This window comes from Equus przewalskii, chromosome 6 (assembly GCF_037783145.1).
Source record: "Equus przewalskii isolate Varuska chromosome 6, EquPr2, whole genome shotgun sequence".
Taxonomy (NCBI): domain Eukaryota; kingdom Metazoa; phylum Chordata; class Mammalia; order Perissodactyla; family Equidae; genus Equus; species Equus przewalskii.
The window spans coordinates 79,968,025-79,981,259 of NC_091836.1; the positions used below are offsets into that span (position 1 = coordinate 79,968,025).

The 13,235-nt window shown below is 50.2% G+C and overlaps 1 protein-coding gene across 12 annotated transcripts in view; it reads right to left on the bottom strand.

Annotated features, from left to right (window-relative positions):
* IRAG1 (inositol 1,4,5-triphosphate receptor associated 1) overlaps positions 1-13,235 on the bottom strand; it is a 132,273-nt gene that overhangs the window by 63,500 nt on the left and 55,538 nt on the right. The window lies entirely within an intron of this gene.

A 13,235-nucleotide genomic window follows, 5' to 3' on the forward strand; every position in this document is an offset into this window, starting at 1 on the left:
AGTTAAATGGGAAGGCCAGGGAAGAGGGGAGATTGGGGGCTTTTCTACTGTGCAGATTCTCCGGGGAGCAGGAAGGGCTGGAGTTTTTCCAGAGGCTTCTTTTCAGGTCACTACAAGGATTTCTTTCTGTTGTGGTCTCTTGGGTCTCAGTTAGGGAATTAGCACCCTCTGAAGCCTGTTCTCTGAGCTCAGAGGTGCAGATTAGAGGCCCGAGGGCCTGTTTGCTGTGAGTAGCGTTCACAGTTTTTGTATTAGTTACCAACATTTCATAACTGGAAGAATTCCCATAAAGGTCTGGATTTCCTGCTTTTCCTGAAAAACCAAGAGATGAAGCAATCTTGGGTCCACATTTCTGCAGAGGAGCCCTTGGTTGGAGTCAGCTTATGACCCCGAAGGCATCTGAGTTACTGGCCCCGTAGCATACAATTCTTAACCTGTCCTGATTTTCTGGAGCACAGGAAGCCTGTGCTTAAAACCTTCGCCACTGACATCTTTTTTTTAAAACCACTTTATTAAGGTCTGATTGACATGCAAAAAGCTGTACGTATTTAATATATACAACTTGATGAGTTTCTAGATAAGTATATATCTATGACACCCTCACCACAATCTGTACCATAAACCTACATACACATCACCTCCGAAAGTTTCCTCCTGCCTTCTTATTTTATTATTATTATTATTATTACTGTGATAAAAACACTTATAAGATCTATCCCCGTAACAAATTTTTAGGTATCCAATACAGTATTGCTAACTATAGGCACCCCCTGTACAATGGATCTCTAGGACTTGCTCATCTTGTGTAACTCCCACATCATCTTGGTGGACCTCCTTTCCTATCCGGCCTCCCTGGTGACTGTTGCCATGGCAACGCCAATCAAAATACTGACCGCTTACAGCCTGTGTGAAGTTCCTTCCCTGGGTGGATTTTATTTTGATTGTGAAAGTTTGAGCTCTGAAAATTACCTTTTTTCATGTTTGTCATATTTAGAGAATTTCTTTCTTGTATGAATCCTCTGGTGAACAAGAAGAAATGCACTTGGGCTAAAACACCATTTTCATGCTCATTATGCCATACGGTTTCTGCTGTCCCTGGGGGTGGGGCTTTTGTAAATTCCCAGCATGCATTGGTACAGATGGGGTAGGTCTATGTCAAGGGGCAGGAGGGGCCAAATATTAATTTCTGCGTGTTGTGTTAAAAAGAAAAATTGTGGTGCTGATAGGGTTATACTATATACCCGTTTCCAGGAGTTTAATGCATTCAGGCTGCTAAGTAAAATACAGTTCAGTTATTTACAGTATTTTATCGATACACTACCTATTTCTCAAAGTAACCAACAATAAAATATAAGATATAAAATCAGGAAACTATAAAAATGGGGGAACAATTGGATAAATAAAAATATCCCTAGCAGATACAGAGAAAAGCATGCTCCTTCTGACTTTCCATGGTTTGACTCTGGCGTTAAACCGTTTGACCTGAAAACTGATGAAGCCGTGCTCCATGTGGTCCAGGCCCTGAGCAGGATTGCTTTAAAGAACCGTTCAACAGGCAGGCAGGCCAATATAGAAAGAACTCCGCTCTTCACTCCCACCTTCCAGAGGATACGAAAGGGGGACAAGTCTGACCTCCCATCCTCACCGCTCTTTTGACCATTCACTTCTTACCCTCCTCACTGGCATGATATCCTCTCTCTCTCCCCCTCCCTCCCTCCTTAGCTTACTCCTCCAGCTCCATCCAATTATTTATTGTGCAGACAGTTTTAGCCTTCTTTTTATGATTGACTCATAAAAGCTTTCAAAAGTCTCAGACTGTAAGAGAGGGGTCAGTCTGTAAACATTCTCAATTATTATCCTTCATTCTGTCTATTCATTCAGCAAACATTTACCAAAGACCTATTATGTGCTCTGATCTAGGCGAGGGCCTGGGGAGACAAGGGGAAGCAGGCAGGCCTCTGAAATGCTTCCTGGTTAACACAATGGGATAGAGAGTGGGTGGAAGTACCCTCCTCAGCCCCACCCCAGGGAGTGCCCAGGGCCTGGTGCCCTCAGTATTGACACCTGTGAGGCAAGTGGCCCACAAGGCATTGGGGGTGCTGCTTTCTGGTGGAACTTTTCTATGCCTTGCAGCAAACCTTTCCTGGGGTGGCCCTCGAGCATGGGACCGCAGGCACCCTCACTAGAAGGAGGGTCAGGACAGAGGTGCCCACACAAAAAGGCAGAAACAAGCCAGGGGTGGCAAGTGCTAAGCAGGTAAGCATGAACACACACAACTCAAAGCTGCTTAAAAACCAGGAGGCCCAAAGCAATCGGGGAGAAATCCTCTAATCCCCTCATGGAATGTCCGGGAATGCTCCTCACTCTCCTTCCAATGTGTGCAAAGTATACAGTAATAACATCAAAGTGTTCTTCCCCTAATCGGCTCCCAGAATGATTGAGCAGGCTCTGGGCAATTGCTCCGAGTTTTTTTTTCTTTTTAAGGAAGATTAGCCCTGAGCTAACTACTGCCAATCCTCCTTTTTTTGCTGAGGAAGACTGGCCCTGAGCTAACATCCATGCCCACCTTCCTCTACTTTATACATGGGACGCCTACCACAGCATGGTGTGCCAAGTGGTGCCATGTCCGCACCCGGGATCCGAACCACCAAACCCCGGGCCACCAGGAAGCAGAACAGGCACACTTAACCACTGCGCCACCAGGCTGGCCCGCTCCAAGTTTTCTGCAAAACTGTTTTGTGGGGAAATTTCACGTCTTGTGCCAGCGGGTTTCGTTCTCACAGGCACTGGGAAGACAGTGATCCAGGGGAGAGTGTGGGAAGACACCAGAGGCGCTTGGGGGGAGTTTCGCCAGGTTTAAGGCAGTGTAAATAGCCATCCTGTCTCCTGCTCAGAGCTGGCAAGCGGGAGGCAGGGCCTCAGGCTGGGGAGCCACACTGCTTCACCGTCTAGCTTCCCTCTTACGAGCTATGTGACTTTGGGCAAGTGACCTCCACGCCTCCTGGCACCTCAGTTACCTCATCTGTGAATGTCTCGCAGGGTAGTTACAAGAAAGAATGAAATGGGTTGATGTAGAAATAGGATTGCCAGATAAAATGCAGGATGCCCGGCGATATTTGAATTTCAAATAAACAACGAATAATTTTTTAGTATAGCTGTGTCCCAGATATTGCGTGGGCATAACTGTATTTTCATTTGCTAAATCTGGCAGCTCCAGACAGAAAGTTCATGGAAGGACACCCGGCACCTAGTAAATGCCCCATATGTCAGGTGTTGTATTCTGTTATTGTCGCCTTTAGGAGGGAATTCATTACTTGGGAATTTGGTTTTGAGGAGATTGTTGATCTTAGATTTGGGTCTGATCAACCCCTTGGAGTTAAATTGGGAAGGCCGAGCCCTTCTGGCCATGGAGCCACAGAGCATCTCCCGAGGGGCCTCTGGCTGTCCAAGCCGCAGTAACCAATGACTCCCAGAGAAGCTCACCTCCAAGGCCACCTGCCCCTGGCTCCACTCCCTCTCTCACCACCTGCATCTCAGACCAGGTAGGGATGCCCTTTGTGGGTTACAGACACGAGAAGCAAAGAAACAAATGTGGGCAGAGGGAAGTGACGCTTCCTCAGACCTACTGTGTGCTGGGCCCTGGCCCTGATACTTCCCTTGTGTTTTCTCAATTAATCCTCCCACAAATCCACAAATGAACCCCAGGCTACATTTACAAATTGCAGGTGATAATACCTCCTGGCCTTGCAGAATCGTGACTGGGCAGAAGGGAAGGCCCTGAGCTCGGAGAAGGTGATTGATACATTTCTTTTCTCTCCTCTCTTTTCTCGTTTCAATCCCCACTTTACCAACAAAAAAATGGACTCATCTAGGGCTGTTCAGCTGGCAAAGAGTGGAAGGGACTGAACCCCAGGCCCGTTGGCCTTCCCATTACACACGCTACCCTTACGGTGTTCTGCAGGTCATTGGTCTCACCTCCTCTGGTTCCTGATGTCCCGCAGGCCTCCAATTCCCTCTCATTCTTCCCAGCTATGCCCCTCCTCACAAGCTCCTTTCTCCAGGAAGCTCTCCAGCCAGCACGAGGCTGAACACTGAGCTGGAGGGAAGACAGCAGGGGCACCCCCTCTCACCCTGCCGGGGCCCTGTCCTTCCCTGGAGCAGTCAAGTTCTGAAGGGCTGGGTCGTCTCCTGGCAAGCTCGCCCTACAATAAACCAGCAGCTCACATTTTGTTCTCCTTAAATAAACCTTATAGAAACATTTAAATGTTTATTTCGCTCATAAATTCCCAGGAATGCACTACAGTTTCCTAACCGCTTAGGCGCAGGGATAAATATAGGCCAGTGTCAGAGACGGGAATGTTATCTCCCGTTCCCCGATGTCACGTGACTAGGCCTGCCCTAGGAAGCTCTAAGCTACAGCCCCAGCCCAGGCCCTGGCGGGAGTGGAGAGTTCAGCTCCTGCCCTTGGGCCCTGGCAGACAGCCTGCGCGAGGAGGAACCTGCCAGAAGACAGTGTAGGGTACTGAAGTTGGAGAGGCCTAGATGGGAATCCCACCGGGGTGACCTTGGGCAAGTTACTTAACTTCTCCGAGTTTCAGGTTCTCAAACATTATGTGGAGCAAATAATCCCCATTTTCCAGGCTTGTTTTAAGGATTAGATGAGATAAAGCAAGAAGGATGATGATGATGATGATGATGATGATGATGATGTTGAGGGTGAGGGTGATGGTGGAGGGCGAGTGCTGCTGTGACTCTATTCCTGCGTGCCTCTCTCACAGCCTAGAGGGCAAACAGGGACTGCTTCTGTAGAGAGAGGCCTGGCCACAGAGAGGACTTAGCGTTCTTGTGACAGGATTAAAAAGACTCTCCGGGGACTTGCGAGAAAATGATTATTCCAGTGACAAGTGCTAAGAGCATGGGAGCCAGCGGAAGCGGCTCTGCTGAGGTCTGCTGGTGGTGGGGCTCCGCCCTGCCAAGCGCCAAGGACCAGTTCTCCAGCTCCTCGAAGGTTCCCCAGTACGCACCCTGTGGAGCCCTCCGTGCACCAGGGCCTGCCCGGCCTCTGGTGGACCCTCTTTCCTGCCATTGCCCACTTTATTCCTAGAGGTCAGGGATCAATAATCACCAGATTATCCTGCCTTCTTCATCACTGTCTTTCCTCTCATGCCAACAGACTTCAGAGGTGTGGAAATACACACAATGTCTGTTAGCCTTACTCCGTGGAGAGTGTATCACCCGGCCAGCCAGCCATTGATCCATCATTGTCTTCTATCCTCTCCTCCTCCCTGCTTTCCTAATGCTGTTCCTCCCTCCATTTCTTCTTCCCTTCAATCCAGGCATTTAATCATTCAGTCAGCTAATTATCCACCCAACCTATCACACAACCATCTGTCTATCCATCCATCCACCCACTCATCTTTCCATCCCTCCATCCCTCCATCCCTCCATCCGCCTTTCCCTAAGCTCCCACCGCATGCTAGAGCCTATGCTGAGAACTGGAGATACACACATGAAAGACAGCTTCTGACCCTAAGTGGTTCACATGCAGTCTGACAGGGGAAGCAGAGAAACAAAACATGGCGAGCTACTCCACTGCTCACAATAGGAACTAAGGAGAAATCATTGTAATACACATTCCTGACCTTCTGCAACAACCGACACTGCTAAAACGCTTTCTGCTTTGTCCTAGGCACTTCCACAGCTACCATCTCACAGCTCTCACTCTGTGACCAGAACCACTAGAAGCCATCCTGGCGGAACTGTCCTCTTGACCCTTTCCAAATTTCTTTTCCATAGAGGATGGGGCCTCAAGCATCTGCTCCACCTGCCCAGGGCCTTTGGTGTCCAGGACCCTGGTTCTACTGCTGGGTGGGGCCAGGGAAGGAGGCAAAGCTGGCAGGAACACCTCAACAGAAACTTGGATTTGAATCTCTACTCAACCATGACACGACTGTGGGACTTCTGGAGAGTCACATAGTTTGCAGAGTCTGTTTCTTCTTTTGTGAAATAAAGATAATAATAATATCCCCCTTGGAGGGATGAGGCCACAGAGCAGGTGCCCAATAGGCGTTCCCATATCTTGTACACCAGATCCTAATGCTTTATGGATAACTTATTTGAAGGTATTTCATTGACGATCTTAATTGAAGCTGTTCTTGCAAAGGGTGCGATGAGAAAAGTGGAAATGAGCTCAGAGAGGATGAATTCAAAATCCTCAGTTGGAGCATCCAAGGTGCTGCCTGGTTTCTAGTGATCAGAGTGTACTTACTTGTCTCGGTTTTCTCATCTGTAAAATGGGATAATAATTGTAGCTGTCCCTTAGAGTCGTTGTGAGGTGGCTACCTGTAAAGTGCTCAGAGCAGTGCCTGTCACAGAGGAAGCAGGGCATGAGGGCTCTGAGTGGTTAGTTGGGGCTGGCGGGGGGTCCCCATTCTGCAAAGTCCTTACAGGTTCCAAGTGTTTTACACACATTATCTATTTTGTCTTCATCTGATTCCTGATAGAAAATTGATTCTTTAGGTCCTAAACCTTTTTCCCCCAGTGAGGGAGCACACATTTCCCAAGGGGTCTCCAGGGAGGTGTAGACAGCACCCCAGTCTGCTCGCCAGTGAAGACTGGGCCTGAAGAGCCAAGGTGAGGGAAAACGGAGGAAAAGGCTGACAGTCCGCCTTACGTACTTAAGTGTCTTGTTAAGCGCTAGATATTCCTGGGGATAGCGCAGAACAAGGGTCCTCCGATTCCTGATGAGACAAGGTCATAAGAGAACACAAGAGCAGATCAAATCAGGGGGAACTGTCATTAGATTATAAATCCACTGGGAAGGGAACTGCCTGAGAGTGGGGCCTGGGTTAGCTAGGTTATCTGTAAACATTTGTTGAACGAATTCAAGAAATATTTATTGAGTAAATTCAACTCAATTCTATGTTTGTTGAGTGCCTGTCGCATGGAAGTGAACAGTTTTCCCGTGTGCTCAGACAAACTCCACTGCAGTATAAAGGGGTATTTTCTGGACTAGAAAGAAGAAAAATAATAAATCTAGCCCCGTTTTCTTGGCTTACAGCCATGAAAGAGTGGAACCTAGGCCTTGCTACTTCCTTGTGACGTGACTTCGGACAACTAGCTTAACCTCTCCAAGCCTTGGCTTCCTAATCTGTAAAATGGGTGCAGTCACTGCTGACTTACAGGGTGTTACAAAGGTTATCTGAGATAATGAGTGTAAAAACGCAGTAGGAGCCCCATGTATTCGCTTCTTTCCCTGCATTTGGACACGATACCAATCGCTCTGAACTTCCAGTTTCCTGGGGATGAGGATCTCTGTCCTCAGGGTGGTGTTAGAAGACCCCTGGCAGTGATACGTGTGAAAGCTTTTTGCAAACTGTTCCGTGCTTTATCAGGGCCTGAGCACCTGGTGCTGAGTCCTTTGCTTTGCACTGTATATAGATTATTCTCGTAACTAAAGGCAAGCTGCCTGGGTCTGATTCTAGGCTCGACACTTAGCTGTGTTATCCTGTGCATGTTACTTTTCTTTTCTGTGCTTGAAGTATTCATCTGGAAATGGGAATAATGATAGTACCTACTTCACAGGGGTATTGTGAAAATTAAATGAGATAACGTATGCAACAAGCACAGTGCCTGGAACATGAGAAGGGTGCCTTAAAGCTTCGCTGTTGTTAGTGGCTTATAGATGTGGAAACTGAGGCCAAATGAATAACTCCCCCAGGGTCACACTCAGGGATGAGAAGCCCAGCTCTTTCCACTCTGCCATGCTCCTTATACCTTGTGTCCCTATGAGATGGAAGGTTTCCTGTACCTTCCGGAACCCGCTGGCTGCCTGGGAACCCTGCTTGGCGCTCTTCTCTTCTATAAGGATGGCCGAGCAGGATCGGCTCTGGGCCCAGCCTGCTGACTGATGGTGGTGAGCCAGGATGGGGTTCTCCCCACGCTGACACAGACAGGGAGAGAATTCCAGATTTGTTATGGCAGCAGCTACCATGCTCTCCAACTCTGGGCCAAAAGAGGAGGAGGAGGCCCAGCAGCTTCCTGGTCAGAGGTTCTAGGAGATTCACAGGCAGATCCCTTCCTGTTAGGGCCACACGCAGAGAACTGCTTCTCCAGAGCCTGCTCCAACTTCACTTCGGCTCATTAAAAAGTGGGAGTGGGGTGTGAGCAGGGTTGCCACTGGTTAGATGAGCGCTGCAACGGCCTCAAATCAACAAGATGCTACCGTACAAGAGGGTTAAGCATCACTTTCTGCCTAGAGCATCAGAAAGGGCGGTACGAAGTAGGCACCTAGGGAGACCCGGAGTGAGGGTAACCCTTGTGTGTGGCCTGGGCCGGGGACAGCTTGGTGATCTGTGTTTCTAGGAGACCATGTGCATCACGGCATGCTGTTGCATCATCTGGCTGGAGGAGAGGGAGGAAGGGACTGCACAGGACCGGGCATGGGCAGCACAGTGTCTGGGCAGGATCCCGGTCCACAGGCTCATGCACGTGGGAGGACGGTGGGCAGAAGGGATTTGGGGGACGCAGCACTGGAAGCTGTGGCACTTTGGGAATTGAATGGCAGTGAGTTCTGCAGGGACCCAGGTCGGCCCTCTCAGACAAGAGCTTTGGGAGCACAGGACAGTGTCCCCTTGGCCCAGGCACCTCTCACAGAGGGCCCCAGAGGCAAAGTCTACGGTGCTCAGTGCAGGGTAGAGACTAACAGTGTGGGCTCTGGGGCCAGGCTGCCTGGGTTCAAATCCTGGGCCTGCCACTTAGGAGCTGTGTGACCTTGGAGGAAGGTACTTGACTTCTCTGTGCCTCAGTCTCCTCAGATGTGAAATGGGGATGATGACACCCCCCCCATTAGGTTGATTGGAAGTTAAATGAGTTAATACAGTATAATAGTACCTGGCACGTGGTTAGCTGTTATTATTAAGTGGCTTTGTGGACAATGGAGATGGTGGGGTCAGGGGGTGGGGTGGGGGATGCTGGAGCAGGTAATGTGAAAGATGTGAGGTCTACTCATGAGCTCACATGGACCTGCCTTTGGGTTTCTAGAAACTCTTGGAGGAAAATGGGAGCTGTCCAGGTAGCAGATAGAGCCGGCAAAATGGGGGCTCTCACAGCCAACAGGAGCCTCTTTGCACCCTCAGGTTTGCAAGGTGCCTCTGAGGAGGCCCTGCTGCCCCAATGAGTCAGTTTTCTAACATGGCTGCCAGTCCCAGGCCAGCAAATCACTGATGCTCTGGTCACACTGCATCTGGGGCCAGGTCTGCTGCCCCACAGTGAGGGGGAGACAGGCAAGTATGTGCCCACAGGAGGATCTAGGGAAACCTCTGACACAGTCTTTGCCATGGGAGCAAAGACTGGAGGGACTGGAGGAAAAGAGACTCTGGGAAGAGGCAGAAAGCACCTTCCTGCGTCATCAGGTTTCATTCCTCTGCAGGCCCTTGTGGAGGGCAGGACTGAGGGAGAGTCACGGGAGAGGCGGCATCCAGCTGGCCCAGCAGGCAGAGCTGGCCAACCCCGGCACAGACGTCCCTGTGAGGTGGGGAGCTCCCCAGCGGAGCTCTCCCTGCAGATTCCAAGACCCACCGGAGACCCGATTCTACAGGTCGAGGCTGGCTGAGCAACCGGGGTTTAACAAGCTCCCAGATGACGGTCTGGGGCTCGCGCTGTGCAGAACTTTGCCCGCCTAAAGGAGGGGGCTTAGACACGATCTGGGATCCCTTCCAGCTCTGCCAGTCTGTCATCCTGTGGTCCCCGAAGGCCCCAGGCTTGCGTCCAGAACCCCCTGGCTACAAGCTCATCCCTTCCACCCTCCCTGTTGAAGGGCCAGCTCAGACAACATGCTCAGGACACAGCCTCAGAGGGCATTGTTGGGAAGCTTTATTTCTTTGTGGATTTTGATTACAGCTTCTGTTTAGGGACCTAAAGGGTGTGTGTCTGTGTGTGAGAATCTGTGTACGTGCAAGAGTCTGTGTGTGTGTGTGTGTGTGCAAAAAAGAAAAACAGGATCTAGGCCTACAGCTTTTGAGTTTTTACGTGAGAAGACCGCAGTGAGTGCTCATGCCGCCAATGGGAAATGAGGGCTGGAGCCTAAGGAACCAGAGGCAGGACTGGACCCCGGGGAGCTGTAAACTCAGAAGGATGCTCTGTTCTTTGCCTGCTTCACAGATGGGAACTCACATGGTACCAGGAGTTCCAGCGAGTCCTCCTGGACAACCCCCTTCCCTGGCTGCCTGGCTGCCCCTACTCCCGGGGACCCAGGCTCCAGACCCTGGAGGCTCCAGCCCGGCTCACAGGCCTGAATCCTCCCCTCAGGCTGCGCTGCCTGAGAAGCCCAATGTGGGTTGTCTGATGGGTACAATGGAGGGAGCCGCTCTTCTTTGATGATGCCCTGTGGGCTTCTGGAGAACTCAGGGAGGGCCAGTGCCTGTCAGAAAGGACAGAAAATAAAAGAATACTGAACCTGGGGCCGGCCTGGTGGCGCAGCAGTTAAGTTTGCACGTTCCGCTTCTCAGAGGCCCGGGGTTCACCGGTTCGGATCCCAGGTGCGGACATGCCACCGCTTAGCAAAAAGCCATGCTGTGGCAGGCATCCCACATATAAAGTAGAGGAAGATGGGCACGGATGTTAGCTCAGGGCTGGTCTTCCTCAGCAAAAAGAGGAAGATTGGCGGTGGTTAGCTCAGGGCTGATCTTCCTCAAAAAACAAAAACTAAAAAAGAATACTGAATCTGATGTGGCCTTCAGTCTGGGGTCTAACCTGCCCCAGCTCCACGGTCCCTCAGGCCACAGAAGGTACTGAGGGCTGGGCTGGACAGTCTAGGAGGCGGTCATTAACGCTTGCCCTGGGGAAGACAGGAGGAACTGAAGGCACAGAAAAGTGAACAGACTCCCTTGGTCTCTTGACCAGGATGTCGAGTTGCTGTGACATGAGCCCAGCCTGGTCTGACTTCACAGTCCAGATTCTTAAGTCCTGTGCTAATGGTCCTCCCTTAGAGGACCTGGGCATCCTGGCTCCAGCTCACCTGAATGCCTCATGGCTCCTTCTCCTGCTGGACTGGCAATGCAGAGGCCATCGGACCTGCAAACAGCCTCTTCATTGTCCTGACTTCCCACGAGCAGGGAGACGGAGTCGTGGCATTCGCGGGACCTTCAGACACCATGGGCACCCCCCCCCACCCCCCCCTCATGTCATAGAAGTCCACTTCTGGCTCAAGGTCACAGGGAGAGTGAGCTTGTGAGGACCTGGAATCTGGAGCTCCTGCTGTTCCGCCAGGGCTCTCGGACCCTTGCCCGTGCGCTGAGCTCATGGATCCCTTCCCCTGCTTGGGCGCCCCTGGAATCTCGCCCTTCCCTCTGCCCCAGGGCGGCTGCACTTACGTGTGGTCTGAAGCCAAGATGGTCAGAAGCGCTGGCGGGTTTTGTGCTACCTGGTTTTGTGTCTCTTGAGGAGAAGGTTTGAAGCATCTATTGATTAGAGAGGTTTAGAACCAAGAGGAACTGAACTGAACATAAAGGCTCTCTTCATGAGGGTGGTCGCATCTCTGCCGATCTTTTATGACTATTTTTTAGGAACACTTGTATTCTTGGGGAGCATCGCATGGCAGCTGTTTGGGGGAGTTGCCCAGGATTCAGGAGCTAGATTTTGCTTAAGAATCTGGCTTAAAGGCTCTGCCGTTGTGAGTGACACAACAATTTCAGGGACCGTGATGGCAAGGAGGCCAGGCTGGGGAGGAGGGGCATGAAGGGGACAGAACCCATCAAAATCGTGACCTGAGGACCGGAAGCAGTCACTCAGTCACTCTTGAATCTACTTGTTGAATGTTTTGCTCTGTAGCATTCCCTTCTTTAATCTCCAAGCTGTCAGTATATTAAAAAAAAAATCCATTGGTTAAACCTTACAGTTCGCTATTGGCAATGCTTTCGGGGAACCGTCCATACTGGGTGAGGAACAGGAGAAAGAAAGGGGCAGAGTGGAGCATTCAGTTTGGGGGAAGGCCAGATGTCACCTGCAGAGGGGCAGAGGAGCCACCCAGAGCCACTGAGAGCAACTGACAAGCGGCAACCACATGGTCCAAGACGTTCCCGGGAAGCAGGGCTCAGTAAACCCCTGAGCTGGCTGTCTGTGGCCAAAGGCACGGGGGCTTGGCGCAACGCCATTTAGGAATGCAAGGGCTCCCCGAGGCTGCCAAGCTCTGCAACATCTCTATCCCACGAGCTTGGGATGTGGAGATACAAGAGGCCACTCTTTTCTAAGTACTTATTATCTAAGTTCCCACAGCTATGATGTGTAAGGAAGCAAACGTCATCGTAACATGAAAATATTCACTATGAGTCTGCCCGTTTATCAAATTCGTGCTCCCTCAGACATTCTTCCCTCGCTTCACAAGTGTCTCGTGGCTCAGGGCAGTTCGGACAACCGTCAGCTATGACAGGACAATACAAGTTCGGTGCCAACCAACTGCCAAGTTCATGAAGTTTGGAAAACCACACTGGATTACTCTACATGCAAGGTGCCGGACCGACGAGGAGCAGACGGAACTGGATTGGTTAACAAACGAAGACAAAGTTATGAGGAAGAGGGCAAGCTAAGTTCTTCGAGGGGAATGACTCAAATACTGAAAGATTGAAAGAGTTCCTGGGGCAAACGAATGGAGCTCTTAAACATTAAACAAAGAGCATCTCTTGTGAAGGTGCTGCGGAGGGAAATGTGAAGGATGTGGTATCATGTCAACAGATCATTTTGTTGGCATAAAAATAAATATACTGACACCAAAATCAACACACTAGATTAATTCTTTGTTCATTCTAAAAAGTAGTATGTAATCTATACTTTGTAATATGCATAGCTAAAAATAACTTGTTTTCATAACTTCACTTCTATAATACAACGTCAAAGAGACCCTTTAAATTAACTCATTCTCATCATTTCCTTTTTCATAATACAATTTTGCTGGAAATCTTGCTCACTATTGACTACGGAATTTTGATCTTCATTTGAAGTGGACTCAGTTTAAATGACCCTTTGCTGCTGCCCCGACCCTGACGGGCCGAGCCCTCTGTGCCCATGGTTCTCCTCTGGTCTTCCTCCTTCCCAGGAGGGTGCCTGCAGGGTTGGGGTGGTTGGACTTCCCAGGAGGCCTCGGTCAGACAGCCTAGAAGGTTCCACTCTCAGGGTATGTGGGGCCCTGGTTTGATTCAAATGAACTTTGGGTATTTCTTCCTCAGTGTGGAAGCCACACA